The 14,616-nt window shown below is 48.1% G+C and overlaps 47 pseudogenes; all 47 read left to right on the forward strand.

The window, feature by feature from the left end:
* The first annotated feature begins 24 nt into the window (after positions 1–24).
* On the forward strand, positions 25–143 carry LOC143800773 (5S ribosomal RNA; annotated as a pseudogene).
* A 248-nt stretch (positions 144–391) lies between these two features.
* Positions 392–510, forward strand: LOC143799252 (5S ribosomal RNA; annotated as a pseudogene).
* Positions 511–587: 77 nt separating this feature from the next.
* LOC143798066 (5S ribosomal RNA) lies at positions 588–706 on the forward strand (annotated as a pseudogene).
* Positions 707–953: 247 nt separating this feature from the next.
* LOC143799253 (5S ribosomal RNA) lies at positions 954–1,072 on the forward strand (annotated as a pseudogene).
* A 77-nt stretch (positions 1,073–1,149) lies between these two features.
* Positions 1,150–1,268, forward strand: LOC143800774 (5S ribosomal RNA; annotated as a pseudogene).
* Positions 1,269–1,525: 257 nt separating this feature from the next.
* On the forward strand, positions 1,526–1,644 carry LOC143799254 (5S ribosomal RNA; annotated as a pseudogene).
* A 77-nt stretch (positions 1,645–1,721) lies between these two features.
* Positions 1,722–1,840, forward strand: LOC143800775 (5S ribosomal RNA; annotated as a pseudogene).
* A 247-nt stretch (positions 1,841–2,087) lies between these two features.
* On the forward strand, positions 2,088–2,206 carry LOC143799256 (5S ribosomal RNA; annotated as a pseudogene).
* Positions 2,207–2,647: 441 nt separating this feature from the next.
* Positions 2,648–2,766, forward strand: LOC143799257 (5S ribosomal RNA; annotated as a pseudogene).
* Positions 2,767–2,843: 77 nt separating this feature from the next.
* LOC143800777 (5S ribosomal RNA) lies at positions 2,844–2,962 on the forward strand (annotated as a pseudogene).
* A 244-nt stretch (positions 2,963–3,206) lies between these two features.
* Positions 3,207–3,325, forward strand: LOC143799258 (5S ribosomal RNA; annotated as a pseudogene).
* Positions 3,326–3,780: 455 nt separating this feature from the next.
* LOC143799259 (5S ribosomal RNA) lies at positions 3,781–3,899 on the forward strand (annotated as a pseudogene).
* Positions 3,900–3,976: 77 nt separating this feature from the next.
* On the forward strand, positions 3,977–4,095 carry LOC143800779 (5S ribosomal RNA; annotated as a pseudogene).
* Positions 4,096–4,343: 248 nt separating this feature from the next.
* Positions 4,344–4,462, forward strand: LOC143799261 (5S ribosomal RNA; annotated as a pseudogene).
* Positions 4,463–4,539: 77 nt separating this feature from the next.
* On the forward strand, positions 4,540–4,658 carry LOC143800780 (5S ribosomal RNA; annotated as a pseudogene).
* Positions 4,659–4,903: 245 nt separating this feature from the next.
* LOC143799262 (5S ribosomal RNA) lies at positions 4,904–5,022 on the forward strand (annotated as a pseudogene).
* Positions 5,023–5,099: 77 nt separating this feature from the next.
* On the forward strand, positions 5,100–5,218 carry LOC143800354 (5S ribosomal RNA; annotated as a pseudogene).
* Positions 5,219–5,477: 259 nt separating this feature from the next.
* On the forward strand, positions 5,478–5,596 carry LOC143799263 (5S ribosomal RNA; annotated as a pseudogene).
* A 77-nt stretch (positions 5,597–5,673) lies between these two features.
* Positions 5,674–5,792, forward strand: LOC143800781 (5S ribosomal RNA; annotated as a pseudogene).
* A 441-nt stretch (positions 5,793–6,233) lies between these two features.
* On the forward strand, positions 6,234–6,352 carry LOC143800782 (5S ribosomal RNA; annotated as a pseudogene).
* A 253-nt stretch (positions 6,353–6,605) lies between these two features.
* Positions 6,606–6,724, forward strand: LOC143799264 (5S ribosomal RNA; annotated as a pseudogene).
* A 77-nt stretch (positions 6,725–6,801) lies between these two features.
* On the forward strand, positions 6,802–6,920 carry LOC143800783 (5S ribosomal RNA; annotated as a pseudogene).
* A 248-nt stretch (positions 6,921–7,168) lies between these two features.
* Positions 7,169–7,287, forward strand: LOC143799265 (5S ribosomal RNA; annotated as a pseudogene).
* Positions 7,288–7,364: 77 nt separating this feature from the next.
* On the forward strand, positions 7,365–7,483 carry LOC143797935 (5S ribosomal RNA; annotated as a pseudogene).
* Positions 7,484–7,731: 248 nt separating this feature from the next.
* Positions 7,732–7,850, forward strand: LOC143799266 (5S ribosomal RNA; annotated as a pseudogene).
* Positions 7,851–7,927: 77 nt separating this feature from the next.
* Positions 7,928–8,046, forward strand: LOC143798067 (5S ribosomal RNA; annotated as a pseudogene).
* Positions 8,047–8,296: 250 nt separating this feature from the next.
* Positions 8,297–8,415, forward strand: LOC143799268 (5S ribosomal RNA; annotated as a pseudogene).
* A 77-nt stretch (positions 8,416–8,492) lies between these two features.
* LOC143799331 (5S ribosomal RNA) lies at positions 8,493–8,611 on the forward strand (annotated as a pseudogene).
* Positions 8,612–8,866: 255 nt separating this feature from the next.
* Positions 8,867–8,985, forward strand: LOC143799269 (5S ribosomal RNA; annotated as a pseudogene).
* Positions 8,986–9,062: 77 nt separating this feature from the next.
* On the forward strand, positions 9,063–9,181 carry LOC143798068 (5S ribosomal RNA; annotated as a pseudogene).
* Positions 9,182–9,427: 246 nt separating this feature from the next.
* Positions 9,428–9,546, forward strand: LOC143799270 (5S ribosomal RNA; annotated as a pseudogene).
* A 77-nt stretch (positions 9,547–9,623) lies between these two features.
* On the forward strand, positions 9,624–9,742 carry LOC143800784 (5S ribosomal RNA; annotated as a pseudogene).
* Positions 9,743–9,992: 250 nt separating this feature from the next.
* On the forward strand, positions 9,993–10,111 carry LOC143799271 (5S ribosomal RNA; annotated as a pseudogene).
* A 77-nt stretch (positions 10,112–10,188) lies between these two features.
* Positions 10,189–10,307, forward strand: LOC143800785 (5S ribosomal RNA; annotated as a pseudogene).
* Positions 10,308–10,553: 246 nt separating this feature from the next.
* On the forward strand, positions 10,554–10,672 carry LOC143799272 (5S ribosomal RNA; annotated as a pseudogene).
* A 77-nt stretch (positions 10,673–10,749) lies between these two features.
* Positions 10,750–10,868, forward strand: LOC143800786 (5S ribosomal RNA; annotated as a pseudogene).
* A 250-nt stretch (positions 10,869–11,118) lies between these two features.
* Positions 11,119–11,237, forward strand: LOC143799273 (5S ribosomal RNA; annotated as a pseudogene).
* Positions 11,238–11,314: 77 nt separating this feature from the next.
* On the forward strand, positions 11,315–11,433 carry LOC143800787 (5S ribosomal RNA; annotated as a pseudogene).
* Positions 11,434–11,681: 248 nt separating this feature from the next.
* LOC143798838 (5S ribosomal RNA) lies at positions 11,682–11,800 on the forward strand (annotated as a pseudogene).
* Positions 11,801–11,877: 77 nt separating this feature from the next.
* Positions 11,878–11,996, forward strand: LOC143800789 (5S ribosomal RNA; annotated as a pseudogene).
* A 444-nt stretch (positions 11,997–12,440) lies between these two features.
* On the forward strand, positions 12,441–12,559 carry LOC143800790 (5S ribosomal RNA; annotated as a pseudogene).
* A 256-nt stretch (positions 12,560–12,815) lies between these two features.
* LOC143799274 (5S ribosomal RNA) lies at positions 12,816–12,934 on the forward strand (annotated as a pseudogene).
* A 77-nt stretch (positions 12,935–13,011) lies between these two features.
* Positions 13,012–13,130, forward strand: LOC143800791 (5S ribosomal RNA; annotated as a pseudogene).
* Positions 13,131–13,573: 443 nt separating this feature from the next.
* On the forward strand, positions 13,574–13,692 carry LOC143800792 (5S ribosomal RNA; annotated as a pseudogene).
* Positions 13,693–13,939: 247 nt separating this feature from the next.
* On the forward strand, positions 13,940–14,058 carry LOC143798612 (5S ribosomal RNA; annotated as a pseudogene).
* Positions 14,059–14,308: 250 nt separating this feature from the next.
* Positions 14,309–14,427, forward strand: LOC143799275 (5S ribosomal RNA; annotated as a pseudogene).
* Positions 14,428–14,504: 77 nt separating this feature from the next.
* Positions 14,505–14,616, forward strand: part of LOC143800793 (5S ribosomal RNA) — a 119-nt pseudogene continuing 7 nt past the window's right edge.

Below are 14,616 nucleotides of genomic sequence, written 5' to 3' on the forward strand. Positions count from 1 at the left end.
GACTAGCAGACGCGAAAGCAATCGGTCAATGGCCACACTAAGCTGAATGTGCCTGCCCTCGTCAGATCGCAAATGCTAAGCAGCTTGAGGCTAGGCAAGTACCAGCATGGGAGACTGGCTGGGAATCCCTGGTACCGTTGACTTGGTTTTTTCGTTTTGATCCAAGCTTTCCCTGACGATTGTATTCCTCTTGAAAAGAGCCGCACTGGTGTGAACAATCTGTCATTGGCCACTCTAAGCTGAATGTGCCAGCTCTGGTTAGATCGCAAATGCTAAGCAGCTTGAGGCTGGGCAAGTTTCTTTTTTTTTTTTTGGGGGGGGGGGGGTTTATCAAAGCTTTCCCTTACAATTTTATATCTCTTGAAAAGACCCGCTGTGGTGCTAGTTGTCCGTCAATGGCCACTCTAAGCTGAATGTGCCTGCCCTCGTCAGATCGCAAACGCTAAGCAGCTTGAGGCTGGGCAAGTACCGGCATGGGAGACTGGCTGGGAATCCCCGGTACCGTTGACTTGCTATTTTGTTTTTCTCAAAGCTTTCCCTTACGATTGTTTATATCTTGAAAAGACTAGCAGACGCGAAAGCAATCGGTCAATGGCCACACTAAGCTGAATGTGCCTGCCCTCGTCAGATCGCAAATGCTAAGCAGCTTGGGGCTAGGCAAGTACCAGCATGGGAGACTGGCTGGGAATCCCTGGTACCGTTGACTTGGTTTTTTCGTTTTGATCCAAGCTTTCCCTAACGATTGTATTCCTCTTGAAAAGAGCTGCACTGGTGTGAACAATTTGTCATTGGCCACTCTAAGCTGAATGTGCCAGCTCTGGTCAGATCGCAAATGCTAAGCAGCTTGAGGCTGGGCAAGTTTCTTTTTTTTTTTTTGGGGGGGGGGGGTTTATCAAAGCTTTCCCTTACAATTTTATATCTCTTGAAAAGACCCGCTGTGGTGCTAGTTGTCCGTCAATGGCCACTCTAAGCTGAATGTGCCTGCCCTCGTCAGATCGCAAACGCTAAGCAGCTTGAGGCTGGGCAAGTACCGGCATGGGAGACTGGCTGGGAATCCCCGGTACCGTTGACTTGCTATTTTTTTTTTCTCAAAGCTTTCCCTTACGATTGTTTTCATCTTGAAAAGACTAGCAGACGCGAAAGCAATCGGTCAATGGCCACACTAAGCTGAATGTGCCTGCCCTCGTCAGATCGCAAATGCTAAGCAGCTTGAGGCTAGGCAAGTACCAGCATGGGAGACTGGCTGGGAATCCCTGGTACCGTTGACTTGGTTTTTTCGTTTTGATCCAAGCTTTCCCTGACGATTGTATTCCTCTTGAAAAGAGCCGCACTGGTTTGAACAATCTGTCATTGGCCACTCTAAGCTGAATGTGCCAGCTCTGGTCAGATCGCAAATGCTAAGCAGCTTGAGGCTGGGCAAGTTTCTTTTTTCTTTTTTTTTTTTTTTTTTGGGGGGGGGGTTTATCAAAGCTTTCCCTTACAATTTTATATCTCTTGAAAAGACCCGCTGTGGTGCTAGTTGTCCGTCAATGGCCACTCTAAGCTGAATGTGCCTGCCCTCGTCAGATCGCAAACGCTAAGCAGCTTGAGGCTGGGCAAGTACCGGCATGGGAGACTGGCTGGGAATCCCCGGTACCGTTGACTTGCTATTTTGTTTTTCTCAAAGCTTTCCCTTACGATTGTTTTCATCTTGAAAAGACTAGCAGACGCGAAAGCAATTGGTCAATGGCCACACTAAGCTGAATGTGCCTGCCCTCGTCAGATCGCAAATGCTAAGCAGCTTGAGGCTAGGCAAGTACCAGCATGGGAGACTGGCTGGGAATCCCTGGTACCGTTGACTTGGTTTTTTCGTTTTGATCCAAGCTTTCCCTGACGATTGTATTCCTCTTGAAAAGAGCCGCACTGGTGTGAACAATCTGTCATTGGCCACTCTAAGCTGAATGTGCCAGCTCTGGTTAGATCGCAAATGCTAAGCAGCTTGAGGCTGGGCAAGTTTCTTTTTTTTTTTTTTTGGGGGGGGGGGTTATCAAAGCTTTCCCTTACAATTTTATATCTCTTGAAAAGACCCGCTGTGGTGCTAGTTGTCCGTCAATGGCCACTCTAAGCTGAATGTGCCTGCCCTCGTCAGATCGCAAACGCTAAGCAGCTTGAGGCTGGGCAAGTACCGGCATGGGAGACTGGCTGGGAATCCCCGGTACCGTTGACTTGCTATTTTGTTTTTCTCAAAGCTTTCCCTTACGATTGTTTTCATCTTGAAAAGACTAGCAGACGCGAAAGCAATCGGTCAATGGCCACACTAAGCTGAATGTGCCTTCCCTCGTCAGATCGCAAATGCTAAGCAGCTTGAGGCTAGGCAAGTACCAGCATGGGAGACTGGCTGGGAATCCCTGGTACCGTTGACTTGGTTTTTTCGTTTTGATCCAAGCTTTCCCTGACGATTGTATTCCTCTTGAAAAGAGCCGCACTGGTGTGAACAATCTGTCATTGGCCACTCTAAGCTGAATGTGCCAGCTCTGGTTAGATCGCAAATGCTAAGCAGCTTGAGGCTGGGCAAGTTTCTTTTTTTTTTTTTGGGGGGGGGGTTTATCAAAGCTTTCCCTTACAATTTTATATCTCTTGAAAAGACCCGCTGTGGTGCTAGTTGTCTGTCAATGGCCACTCTAAGCTGAATGTGCCTGCCCTCGTCAGATCGCAAACGCTAAGCAGCTTGAGGCTGGGCAAGTACCGGCATGGGAGACTGGCTGGGAATCCCCGGTACCGTTGACTTGCTATTTTGTTTTTCTCAAAGCTTTCCCTTACGATTGTTTTCATCTTGAAAAGACTAGCAGACGTGAAAGCAATCGGTCAATGGCCACACTAAGCTGAATGTGCCTGCCCTCGTCAGATCGCAAATGCTAAGCAGCTTGAGGCTAGGCAAGTACCAGCATGGGAGACTGGCTGGGAATCCCTGGTACCGTTGACTTAGTTTTTTCGTTTTGATCCAAGCTTTCCCTGACGATTGTATTCCTCTTGAAAAGAGCCGCACTGGTGTGAACAATCTGTCATTGGCCACTCTAAGCTGAATGTGCCAGCTCTGGTTAGATCGCAAATGCTAAGCAGCTTGAGGCTGGGCAAGTTTCTTTTTTTTTTTGGGGGGGGGGGTTTATCAAAGCTTTCCCTTACAATTTTATATCTCTTGAAAAGACCCGCTGTGGTGCTAGTTGTCCGTCAATGGCCACTCTAAGCTGAATGTGCCTGCCCTCGTCAGATCGCAAACGCTAAGCAGCTTGAGGCTGGGCAAGTACCGGCATGGGAGACTGGCTGGGAATCCCCGGTACCGTTGACTTGCTATTTTGTTTTTCTCAAAGCTTTCCCTTACGATTGTTTTCATCTTGAAAAGACTAGCAGACGCGAAAGCAATCGGGGAATGGCCACACTAAGCTGAATGTGCCTGCCCTCGTCAGATCGCAAATGCTAAGCAGCTTGAGGCTAGGCAAGTACCAGCATGGGAGACTGGCTGGGAATCCCTGGTACCGTTGACTTGGTTTTTTCGTTTTGATCCAAGCTTTCCCTGACGATTGTATTCCTCTTGAAAAGAGCCGCACTGGTTTGAACAATCTGTCATTGGCCACTCTAAGCTGAATGTGCCAGCTCTGGTCAGATCGCAAATGCTAAGCAGCTTGAGGCTGGGCAAGTTTCTTTTTTTTTTTTTTCTTTTTTTTTTTTGGGGGGGGGGTTTATCAAAGCTTTCCCTTACAATTTTATATCTCTTGAAAAGACCTGCTGTGGTGCTAGTTGTCCGTCAATGGCCACTCTAAGCTGAATGTGCCTGCCCTCGTCAGATCGCAAACGCTAAGCAGCTTGAGGCTGGGCAAGTACCGGCATGGGAGACTGGCTGGGAATCCCCGGTACCGTTGACTTGCTATTTTGTTTTTCTCAAAGCTTTCCCTTACGATTGTTTTCATCTTGAAAAGACTAGCAGACGCAAAAGCAATCGGTCAATGGCCACACTAAGCTGAATGTGCCTGCCCTCGTCAGATCGCAAATGCTAAGCAGCTTGAGGCTAGGCAAGTACCAGCATGGGAGACTGGCTGGGAATCCCTGGTACCGTTGACTTGGTTTTTTCGTTTTGATCCAAGCTTTCCCTGACGATTGTATTCCTCTTGAAAAGAGCCGCACTGGTGTGAACAATCTGTCATTGGCCACTCTAAGCTGAATGTGCCAGCTCTGGTTAGATCGCAAATGCTAAGCAGCTTGAGGCTGGGCAAGTTTCTTTTTTTTTTTTTTTGGGGGGGGGGGTTTATCAAAGCTTTCCCTTACAATTTTATATCTCTTGAAAAGACCCGCTGTGGTGCTAGTTGTCCGTCAATGGCCACTCTAAGCTGAATGTGCCTGCCCTCGTCAGATCGCAAACGCTAAGCAGCTTGAGGCTGGGCAAGTACCGGCATGGGAGACTGGCTGGGAATCCCCGGTACCGTTGACTTGCTATTTTGTTTTTCTCAAAGCTTTCCCTTACGATTGTTTTCATCTTGAAAAGACTAGCAGACGCGAAAGCAATCGGTCAATGGCCACACTAAGCTGAATGTGCCTGCCCTCGTCAGATCGCAAATGCTAAGCAGCTTGAGGCTAGGCAAGTACCAGCATGGGAGACTGGCTGGGAATCCCTGGTACCGTTGACTTGGTTTTTTCGTTTTGATCCAAGCTTTCCCTGACGATTGTATTCCTCTTGAAAAGAGCCGCACTGGTGTGAACAATTTGTCATTGGCCACTCTAAGCTGAATGTGCCAGCTCTGGTTAGATCGCAAATGCTAAGCAGCTTGAGGCTGGGCAAGTTTCTTTTTTTTTTTTGGGGGGGGGGGTTTATCAAAGCTTTCCCTTACAATTTTATATCTCTTGAAAAGACCCGCTGTGGTGCTAGTTGTCCGTCAATGGCCACTCTAAGCTGAATGTGCCTGCCCTCGTCAGATCGCAAACGCTAAGCAGCTTGAGGCTGGGCAAGTACCGGCATGGGAGACTGGCTGGGAATCCCCGGTACCGTTGACTTGCTATTTTGTTTTTCTCAAAGCTTTCCCTTACGATTGTTTTCATCTTGAAAAGACTAGCAGACGCGAAAGCAATCGGTCAATGGCCACACTAAGCTGAATGTGCCTGCCCTCGTCAGATCGCAAATGCTAAGCAGCTTGAGGCTAGGCAAGTACCAGCATGGCAGACTGGCTGGGAATCCCTGGTACCGTTGACTTGGTTTCTTCGTTTTGATCCAAGCTTTCCCTGACGATTGTATTCCTCTTGAAAAGAGCCGCACTGGTTTGAACAATCGGTCATTGGCCACTCTAAGCTGAATGTGCCAGCTCTGGTCAGATCGCAAATGCTAAGCAGCTTGAGGCTGGGCAAGTTTCTTTTTTTTTTTTTTTTTTTTTTTTTTGGGGGGGGGGGTTTATCAAAGCTTTCCCTTACAATTTTATATCTCTTGAAAAGACCCGCTGTGGTGCTAGTTGTCCGTCAATGGCCACTCTAAGCTGAATGTGCCTGCCCTCGTCAGATCGCAAACGCTAAGCAGCTTGAGGCTGGGCAAGTACCGGCATGGGAGACTGGCTGGGAATCCCCGGTACCGTTGACTTGCTATTTTGTTTTTCTCAAAGCTTTCCCTTACGATTGTTTTCATCTTGAAAAGACTAGCAGACGCGAAAGCAATCGGTCAATGGCCACACTAAGCTGAATGTGCCTGCCCTCGTCAGATCGCAAATGCTAAGCAGCTTGAGGCTAGGCAAGTACCAGCATGGGAGACTGGCTGGGAATCCCTGGTACCGTTGACTTGGTTTTTTCGTTTTGATCCAAGCTTTCCCTGACGATTGTATTCCTCTTGAAAAGAGCCGCACTGGTGTGAACAATCTGTCATTGGCCACTCTAAGCTGAATGTGCCAGCTCTGGTTAGATCGCAAATGCTAAGCAGCTTGAGGCTGGGCAAGTTTCTTTTTTTTTTTTGGGGGGGGGGGGTTTATCAAAGCTTTCCCTTACAATTTTATATCTCTTGAAAAGACCCGCTGTGGTGCTAGTTGTCCGTCAATGGCCACTCTAAGCTGAATGTGCCTGCCCTCGTCAGATCGCAAACGCTAAGCAGCTTGAGGCTGGCAAGTACCGGCATGGGAGACTGGCTGGGAATCCCCGGTACCGTTGACTTGCTATTTTTTTTTTCTCAAAGCTTTCCCTTACGATTGTTTTCATCTTGAAAAGACTAGCAGACGCGAAAGCTATCGGTCAATGGCCACACTAAGCTGAATGTGCCTGCCCTCGTCAGATCGCAAATGCTAAGCAGCTTGAGGCTAGGCAAGTACCAGCATGGGAGACTGGCTGGGAATCCCTGGTACCGTTGACTTGGTTTTTTCGTTTTGATCCAAGCTTTCCCTGACGATTGTATTCCTCTTGAAAAGAGCCGCACTGGTTTCAACAATCTGTCATTGGCCACTCTAAGCTGAATGTGCCAGCTCTGGTCAGATCGCAAATGCTAAGCAGCTTGAGGCTGGGCAAGTTTCTTTTTTTTTTTTTTTTTTTTTGGGGGGGGGGTTTATCAAAGCTTTCCCTTACAATTTTATATCTCTTGAAAAGACCCGCTGTGGTGCTAGTTGTCCGTCAATGGCCACTCTAAGCTGAATGTGCCTGCCCTCGTCAGATCGCAAACGCTAAGCAGCTTGAGGCTGGGCAAGTACCGGCATGGGAGACTGGCTGGGAATCCCCGGTACCGTTGACTTGCTATTTTGTTTTTCTCAAAGCTTTCCCTTACGATTGTTTTCATCTTGAAAAGACTAGCAGACGCGAAAGCAATCGGTCAATGGCCACACTAAGCTGAATGTGCCTGCCCTCGTCAGATCGCAAATGCTAAGCAGCTTGAGGCTAGGCAAGTACCAGCATGGGAGACTGGCTGGGAATCCCTGGTACCGTTGACTTGGTTTTTTCGTTTTGATCCAAGCTTTCCCTGACGATTGTATTCCTCTTGAAAAGAGCCGCACTGGTGTGAACAATCTGTCATTGGCCACTCTAAGCTGAATGTGCCAGCTCTGGTTAGATCGCAAATGCTAAGCAGCTTGAGGCTGGGCAAGTTTCTTTTTTTTTTTTTTGGGGGGGGGGGGTTTATCAAAGCTTTCCCTTACAATTTTATATCTCTTGAAAAGACCCGCTGTGGTGCTAGTTGTCCGTCAATGGCCACTCTAAGCTGAATGTGCCTGCCCTCGTCAGATCGCAAACGCTAAGCAGCTTGAGGCTGGGCAAGTACCGGCATGGGAGACTGGCTGGGAATCCCCGGTACCGTTGACTTGCTATTTTGTTTTTCTCAAAGCTTTCCCTTACGATTGTTTTCATCTTGAAAAGACTAGCAGACGCGAAAGCAATCGGTCAATGGCCACACTAAGCTGAATGTTCCTGCCCTCGTCAGATCGCAAATGCTAAGCAGCTTGAGGCTAGGCAAGTACCAGCATGGGAGACTGGCTGGGAATCCCTGGTACCGTTGACTTGGTTTTTTCGTTTTGATCCAAGCTTTCCCTGACGATTGTATTCCTCTTGAAAAGAGCCGCACTGGTGTGAGCAATCTGTCATTGGCCACTCTAAGCTGAATGTGCCAGCTCTGGTTAGATCGCAAATGCTAAGCAGCTTGAGGCTGGGCAAGTTTCTTTTTTTTTTTTTTTTTGGGGGGGGGTTTATCAAAGCTTTCCCTTACAATTTTATATCTCTTGAAAAGACCCGCTGTGGTGCTAGTTGTCCGTCAATGGCCACTCTAAGCTGAATGTGCCTGCCCTCGTCAGATCGCAAACGCTAAGCAGCTTGAGGCTGGGCAAGTACCGGCATGGGAGACTGGCTGGGAATCCCCGGTACCGTTGACTTGCTATTTTGTTTTTCTCAAAGCTTTCCCTTACGATTGTTTTCATCTTGAAAAGACTAGCAGACGCGAAAGCAATCGGTCAATGGCCACACTAAGCTGAATGTGCCTGCCCTCGTCAGATCGCAAATGCTAAGCAGCTTGGGGCTAGGCAAGTACCAGCATGGGAGACTGGCTGGGAATCCCTGGTACCGTTGACTTGGTTTTTTCGTTTTGATCCAAACTTTCCCTAACGATTGTATTCCTCTTGAAAAGAGCCGCACTGGTGTGAACAATTTGTCATTGGCCACTCTAAGCTGAATGTGCCAGCTCTGGTCAGATCGCAAATGCTAAGCAGCTTGAGGCTGGGCAAGTTTCTTTTTTTTTTTTTTTTTGGGGGGGGGGGTTTATCAAAGCTTTCCCTTACAATTTTATATCTCTTGAAAAGACCCGCTGTGGTGCTAGTTGTCCGTCAATGGCCACTCTAAGCTGAATGTGCCTGCCCTCGTCAGATCGCAAACGCTAAGCAGCTTGAGGCTGGGCAAGTACCGGCATGGGAGACTGGCTGGGAATCCCCGGTACCGTTGACTTGCTTTTTTTTTTTTCTCAAAGCTTTCCCTTACGATTGTTTTCATCTTGAAAAGACTAGCAGACGCGAAAGCAATCGGTCAATGGCCACACTAAGCTGAATGTACCTGCCCTCGTCAGATCGCAAATGCTAAGCAGCTTGAGGCTAGGCAAGTACCAGCATGGGAGACTGGCTGGGAATCCCTGGTACCGTTGACTTGGTTTTTTCGTTTTGATCCAAGCTTTCCCTGACGATTGTATTCCTCTTGAAAAGACCCGCACTGGTTTGAACAATCTGTCATTGGCCACTCTAAGCTGAATGTGCCAGCTCTGGTCAGATCGCAAATGCTAAGCAGCTTGAGGCTGGGCAAGTTTCTTTTTTTTTTTTTTTTTTTTTTGGGGGGGGGGGTTTATCAAAGCTTTCCCTTACAATTTTATATCTCTTGAAAAGACCCGCTGTGGTGCTAGTTGTCCGTCAATGGCCACTCTAAGCTGAATGTGCCTGCCCTCGTCAGATCGCAAACGCTAAGCAGCTTGAGGCTGGGCAAGTACCGGCATGGGAGACTGGCTGGGAATCCCCGGTACCGTTGACTTGCTATTTTGTTTTTCTCAAAGCTTTCCCTTACGATTGTTTTCATCTTGAAAAGACTAGCAGACGCGAAAGCAATCGGTCAATGGCCACACTAAGCTGAATGTGCCTGCCCTCGTCAGATCGCAAATGCTAAGCAGCTTGGGGCTAGGCAAGTACCAGCATGGGAGACTGGCTGGGAATCCCTGGTACCGTTGACTTGTTTTTTTCGTTTTGATCCAAGCTTTCCCTAACGATTGTATTCCTCTTGAAAAGAGCCGCACTGGTGTGAACAATTTGTCATTGGCCACTCTAAGCTGAATGTGCCAGCTCTGGTCAGATCGCAAATGCTAAGCAGCTTGAGGCTGGGTAAGTTTTTTTTTTTTTTTTTGGGGGGGGGGGTTTATCAAAGCTTTCCCTTACAATTTTATATCTCATGAAAAGACCCGCTGTGGTGCTAGTTGTCCGTCAATGGCCACTCTAAGCTGAATGTGCCTGCCCTCGTCAGATCGCAAACGCTAAGCAGCTTGAGGCTGGGCAAGTACCGGCATGGGAGACTGGCTGGGAATCCCCGGTACCGTTGACTTGCTATTATGTTTTTCTCAAAGCTTTCCCTTACGATTGTTTTCATCTTGAAAAGACTAGCAGACGCGAAAGCAATCGGTCAATGGCCACACTAAGCTGAATGTGCCTGCCCTCGTCAGATCGCAAATGCTAAGCAGCTTGAGGCTAGGCAAGTACCAGCATGGGAGACTGGCTGGGAATCCCTGGTACCGTTGACTTGGTTTTTTCGTTTTGATCCAAGCTTTCCCTGACGATTGTATTCCTCTTGAAAAGAGCCGCACTGGTTTGAACAATCTGTCATTGGCCACTCTAAGCTGAATGTGCCAGCTCTGGTCAGATCGCAAATGCTAAGCAGCTTGAGGCTGGGCAAGTTTCTTTTTTTTTTTTTTTTTTGGGGGGGGGGTTTATCAAAGCTTTCCCTTACAATTTTATATCTCTTGAAAAGACCTGCTGTGGTGCTAGTTGTCCGTCAATGGCCACTCTAAGCTGAATGTGCCTGCCCTCGTCAGATCGCAAACGCTAAGCAGCTTGAGGCTGGGCAAGTACCGGCATGGGAGACTGGCTGGGAATCCCCGGTACCGTTGACTTGCTATTTTGTTTTTCTCAAAGCTTTCCCTTACGATTGTTTTCATCTTGAAAAGACTAGCAGACGCGAAAGCAATCGGTCAATGGCCACACTAAGCTGAATGTGCCTGCCCTCGTCAGATCGCAAATGCTAAGCAGCTTGAGGCTAGGCAAGTACCAGCATGGGAGACTGGCTGGGAATCCCTGGTACCGTTGACTTGGTTTTTTCGTTTTGATCCAAGCTTTCCCTGACGATTGTATTCCTCTTGAAAAGAGCCGCACTGGTGTGAACAATCTGTCATTGGCCACTCTAAGCTGAATGTGCCAGCTCTGGTTAGATCGCAAGTGCTAAGCAGCTTGAGGCTGGGCAAGTTTCTTTTTTTTTTTTTGGGGGGGGGGGTTTATCAAAGCTTTCCCTTACAATTTTATATCTCTTGAAAAGACCCGCTGTGGTGCTAGTTGTCCGTCAATGGCCACTCTAAGCTGAATGTGCCTGCCCTCGTCAGATCGCAAACGCTAAGCAGCTTGAGGCTGGGCAAGTACCGGCATGGGAGACTGGCTGGGAATCCCCGGTACCGTTGACTTGCTATTTTGTTTTTCTCAAAGCTTTCCCTTACGATTGTTTTCATCTTGAAAAGACTAGCAGACGCGAAAGCTATCGGTCAATGGCCACACTAAGCTGAATGTGCCTGCCCTCGTCAGATCGCAAATGCTAAGCAGCTTGAGGCTAGGCAAGTACCAGCATGGGAGACTGGCTGGGAATCCCTGGTACCGTTGACTTGGTTTTTTCGTTTTGATCCAAGCTTTCCCTGACGATTGTATTCCTCTTGAAAAGAGCCGCACTGGTTTGAACAATCTGTCATTGGCCACTCTAAGCTGAATGTGCCAGCTCTGGTCAGATCGCAAATGCTAAGCAGCTTGAGGCTGGGCAAGTTTCTTTTTTTTTTTTTTTTTGGGGGGGGGGGTTTATCAAAGCTTTCCCTTACAATTTTATATCTCTTGAAAAGACCCGCTGTGGTGCTAGTTGTCCGTCAATGGCCACTCTAAGCTGAATGTGCCTGCCCTCGTCAGATCGCAAACGCTAAGCAGCTTGAGGCTGGGCAAGTACCGGCATGGGAGACTGGCTGGGAATCCCCGGTACCGTTGACTTGCTATTTTGTTTTTCTCAAAGCTTTCCCTTACGATTGTTTTCATCTTGAAAAGACTAGCAGACGCGAAAGCAATCGGTCAATGGCCACACTAAGCTGAATGTGCCTGCCCTCGTCAGATCGCAAATGCTAAGCAGCTTGAGGCTAGGCAAGTACCAGCATGGGAGACTGGCTGGGAATCCCTGGTACCGTTGACTTGGTTTTTTCGTTTTGATCCAAGCTTTCCCTGACGATTGTATTCCTCTTTAAAAGAGCCGCACTGGTGTGAACAATCTGTCATTGGCCACTCTAAGCTGAATGTGCCAGCTCTGGTTAGATCGCAAATGCTAAGCAGCTTGAGGCTGGGCAAGTTTCTTTTTTTTTTTTTTTGGGGGGGGGGGTTTATCAAAGCTTTCCCTTACAATTTTATATCTCTTGAAAAGACCCGCTGTGGTGCTAGTTGTCCGTCAATGGCCACTCTAAGCTGAATGTGCCTGCCCTCGTCAGATCGCAAACGCTAAGCAGCTTGAGGCTGGGCAAGTACCGGCATGGGAGACTGACTGGGAATCCCCGGTACCGTTGACTTGCTATTTTGTTTTTCTCAAAGCTTTCCCTTACGATTGTTTTCATCTTGAAAAGACTAGCAGACGCGAAAGCAATCGGTCAATGGCCACACTAAGCTGAATGTGCCTGCCCTCGTCAGATCGCAAATGCTAAGCAGCTTGAGGCTAGGCAAGTACCAGCATGGGAGACTGGCTGGGAATCCCTGGTACCGTTGACTTGGTTTTTTCGTTTTGATCCAAGCTTTCCCTGACGATTGTATTCCTCTTGAAAAGAGCCGCACTGGTGTGAACAATCTGTCATTGGCCACTCTAAGCTGAATGTGCCAGCTCTGGTTAGATCGCAAATGCTAAGCAGCTTGAGGCTGGGCAAGTTTCTTTTTTTTTTTTTTTTGGGGGGGGGGTTTATCAAAGCTTTCCCTTACAATTTTATATCTCTTGAAAAGACCCGCTGTGGTGCTAGTTGTCCGTCAATGGCCACTCTAAGCTGAATGTGCCTGCCCTCGTCAGATCGCAAACGCTAAGCAGCTTGAGCCTGGGCAAGTACCGGCATGGGACACTGGCTGGGAATCCCCGGTACCGTTGACTTGCTATTTTGTTTTTCTCAAAGCTTTCCCTTACGATTGTTTTCATCTTGAAAAGACTAGCAGACGCGAAAGCAATCGGTCAATGGCCACACTAAGCTGAATGTGCCTGCCCTCGTCAGATCGCAAATGCTAAGCAGCTTGAGGCTAGGCAAGTACCAGCATGGGAGACTGGCTGGGAATCCCTGGTACCGTTGACTTGGTTTTTTCGTTTTGATCCAAGCTTTCCCTGACGATTGTATTCCTCTTGAAAAGAGCCGCACTGGTTTGAACAATCTGTCATTGGCCACTCTAAGCTGAATGTGCCAGCTCTGGTCAGATCGCAAATGCTAAGCAGCTTGAGGCTGGGCAAGTTTCTTTTTTCTTTTTTTTTTTTTTTTGGGGGGGGGGTTTTATCAAAGCTTTCCCTTACAATTTTATATCTCTTGAAAAGACCCGCTGTGGTGCTAGTTGTCCGTCAATGGCCACTCTAAGCTGAATGTGCCTGCCCTCGTCAGATCGCAAACGCTAAGCAGCTTGAGGCTGGGCAAGTACCGGCATGGGAGACTGGCTGGGAATCCCCGGTACCGTTGACTTGCTATTTTGTTTTTCTCAAAGCTTTCCCTTACGATTGTTTTCATCTTGAAAAGACTAGCAGACGCGAAAGCAATCGGTCAATGGCCACACTAAGCTGAATGTGCCTGCCCTCGTCAGATCGCAAATGCTAAGCAGCTTGAGGCTAGGCAAGTACCAGCATGGGAGACTGGCTGGGAATCCCTGGTACCGTTGACTTGGTTTTTTCGTTTTGATCCAAGCTTTCCCTGACGATTGTATTCCTCTTGAAAAGAGCCGCACTGGTGTGAACAATCTGTCATTGGCCACTCTAAGCTGAATGTGCCAGCTCTGGTTAGATCGCAAATGCTAAGCAGCTTGAGGCTGGGCAAGTTTCTTTTTTTTTTTTTTTTGGGGGGGGGGTTATCAAAGCTTTCCCTTACAATTTTATATCTCTTGAAAAGACCCGCTGTGGTGCTAGTTGTCCGTCAATGGCCACTCTAAGCTGAATGTGCCTGCCCTCGTCAGATCGCAAACGCTAAGCAGCTTGAGGCTGGGCAAGTACCGGCATGGGAGACTGGCTGGGAATCCCCTTTACCGTTGACTTGCTATTTTGTTTTTCTCAAAGCTTTCCCTTACGATTGTTTTCATCTTGAAAAGACTAGCAGACGCGAAAGCAATCGGTCAATGGCCACACTAAGCTGAATGTGCCTGCCCTCGTCAGATCGCAAATGCTAAGCAGCTTGAGGCTAGGCAAGTACCAGCATGGGAGACTGGCTGGGAATCCCTGGTACCGTTGACTTGGTTTTTCGTTTTGATCCAAGCTTTCCCTGACGATTGTATTCCTCTTGAAAAGAGCCGCACTGGTGTGAACAATCTGTCATTGGCCACTCTAAGCTGAATGTGCCAGCTCTGGTTAGATCGCAAATGCTAAGCAGCTTGAGGCTGGGCAAGTTTCTTTTTTTTTTTTTTGGGGGGGGGGGGTTTATCAAAGCTTTCCCTTACAATTTTATATCTCTTGAAAAGACCCGCTGTGGTGCTAGTTGTCCGTCAATGGCCACTCTAAGCTGAATGTGCCTGCCCTCGTCAGATCGCAAACGCTAAGCAGCTTGAGGCTGGGCAAGTACCGGCATGGGAGACTGGCTGGGAATCCCTGGTACCGTTGACTTGGTTTTTTCGTTTTGATCCAAGCTTTCCCTGACGATTGTTTTCCTCTTGAAAAGAGCCGCACTGTTGTGAACAATCTGTCATTGGCCACTCTAAGCTGAATGTGCCAGCTCTGGTCAGATCGCAAATGCTAAGTAGCTTGAGGCTGGGCAAGTTTCTTTTTTTTTTTTTTTTTGGGGGGGGGGGTTTATCAAAGCTTTCCCTTACAATTTTATATCTCTTGAAAAGACCCGCTGTGGTGCTAGTTGTCCGTCAATGGCCACTCTAAGCTGAATGTGCCTGCCCTCGTCAGATCGCAAACGCTAAGCAGCTTGAGGCTGGGCAAGTACCGGCATGGGAGACTGGCTGGGAATCCCCGGTACCGTTGACTTGCTATTTTGTTTTTCTCAAAGCTTTCCCTTACGATTGTTTTCATCTTGAAAAGACTAGCAGACGCGAAAGCAATCAGTCAATGGCCACACTAAGCTGAATGTGCCTGCCCTCGTCAGATCGCAAATGCTAAGCAGCTTGAGGCTAGGCAAGTACCAGCATGGGAGACTGGCTGGGAATCCCTGGTACC

The sequence above is a fragment of the Ranitomeya variabilis genome, chromosome 1 (assembly GCF_051348905.1).
Source record: "Ranitomeya variabilis isolate aRanVar5 chromosome 1, aRanVar5.hap1, whole genome shotgun sequence".
Classification (NCBI taxonomy): Eukaryota; Metazoa; Chordata; class Amphibia; order Anura; family Dendrobatidae; genus Ranitomeya; species Ranitomeya variabilis.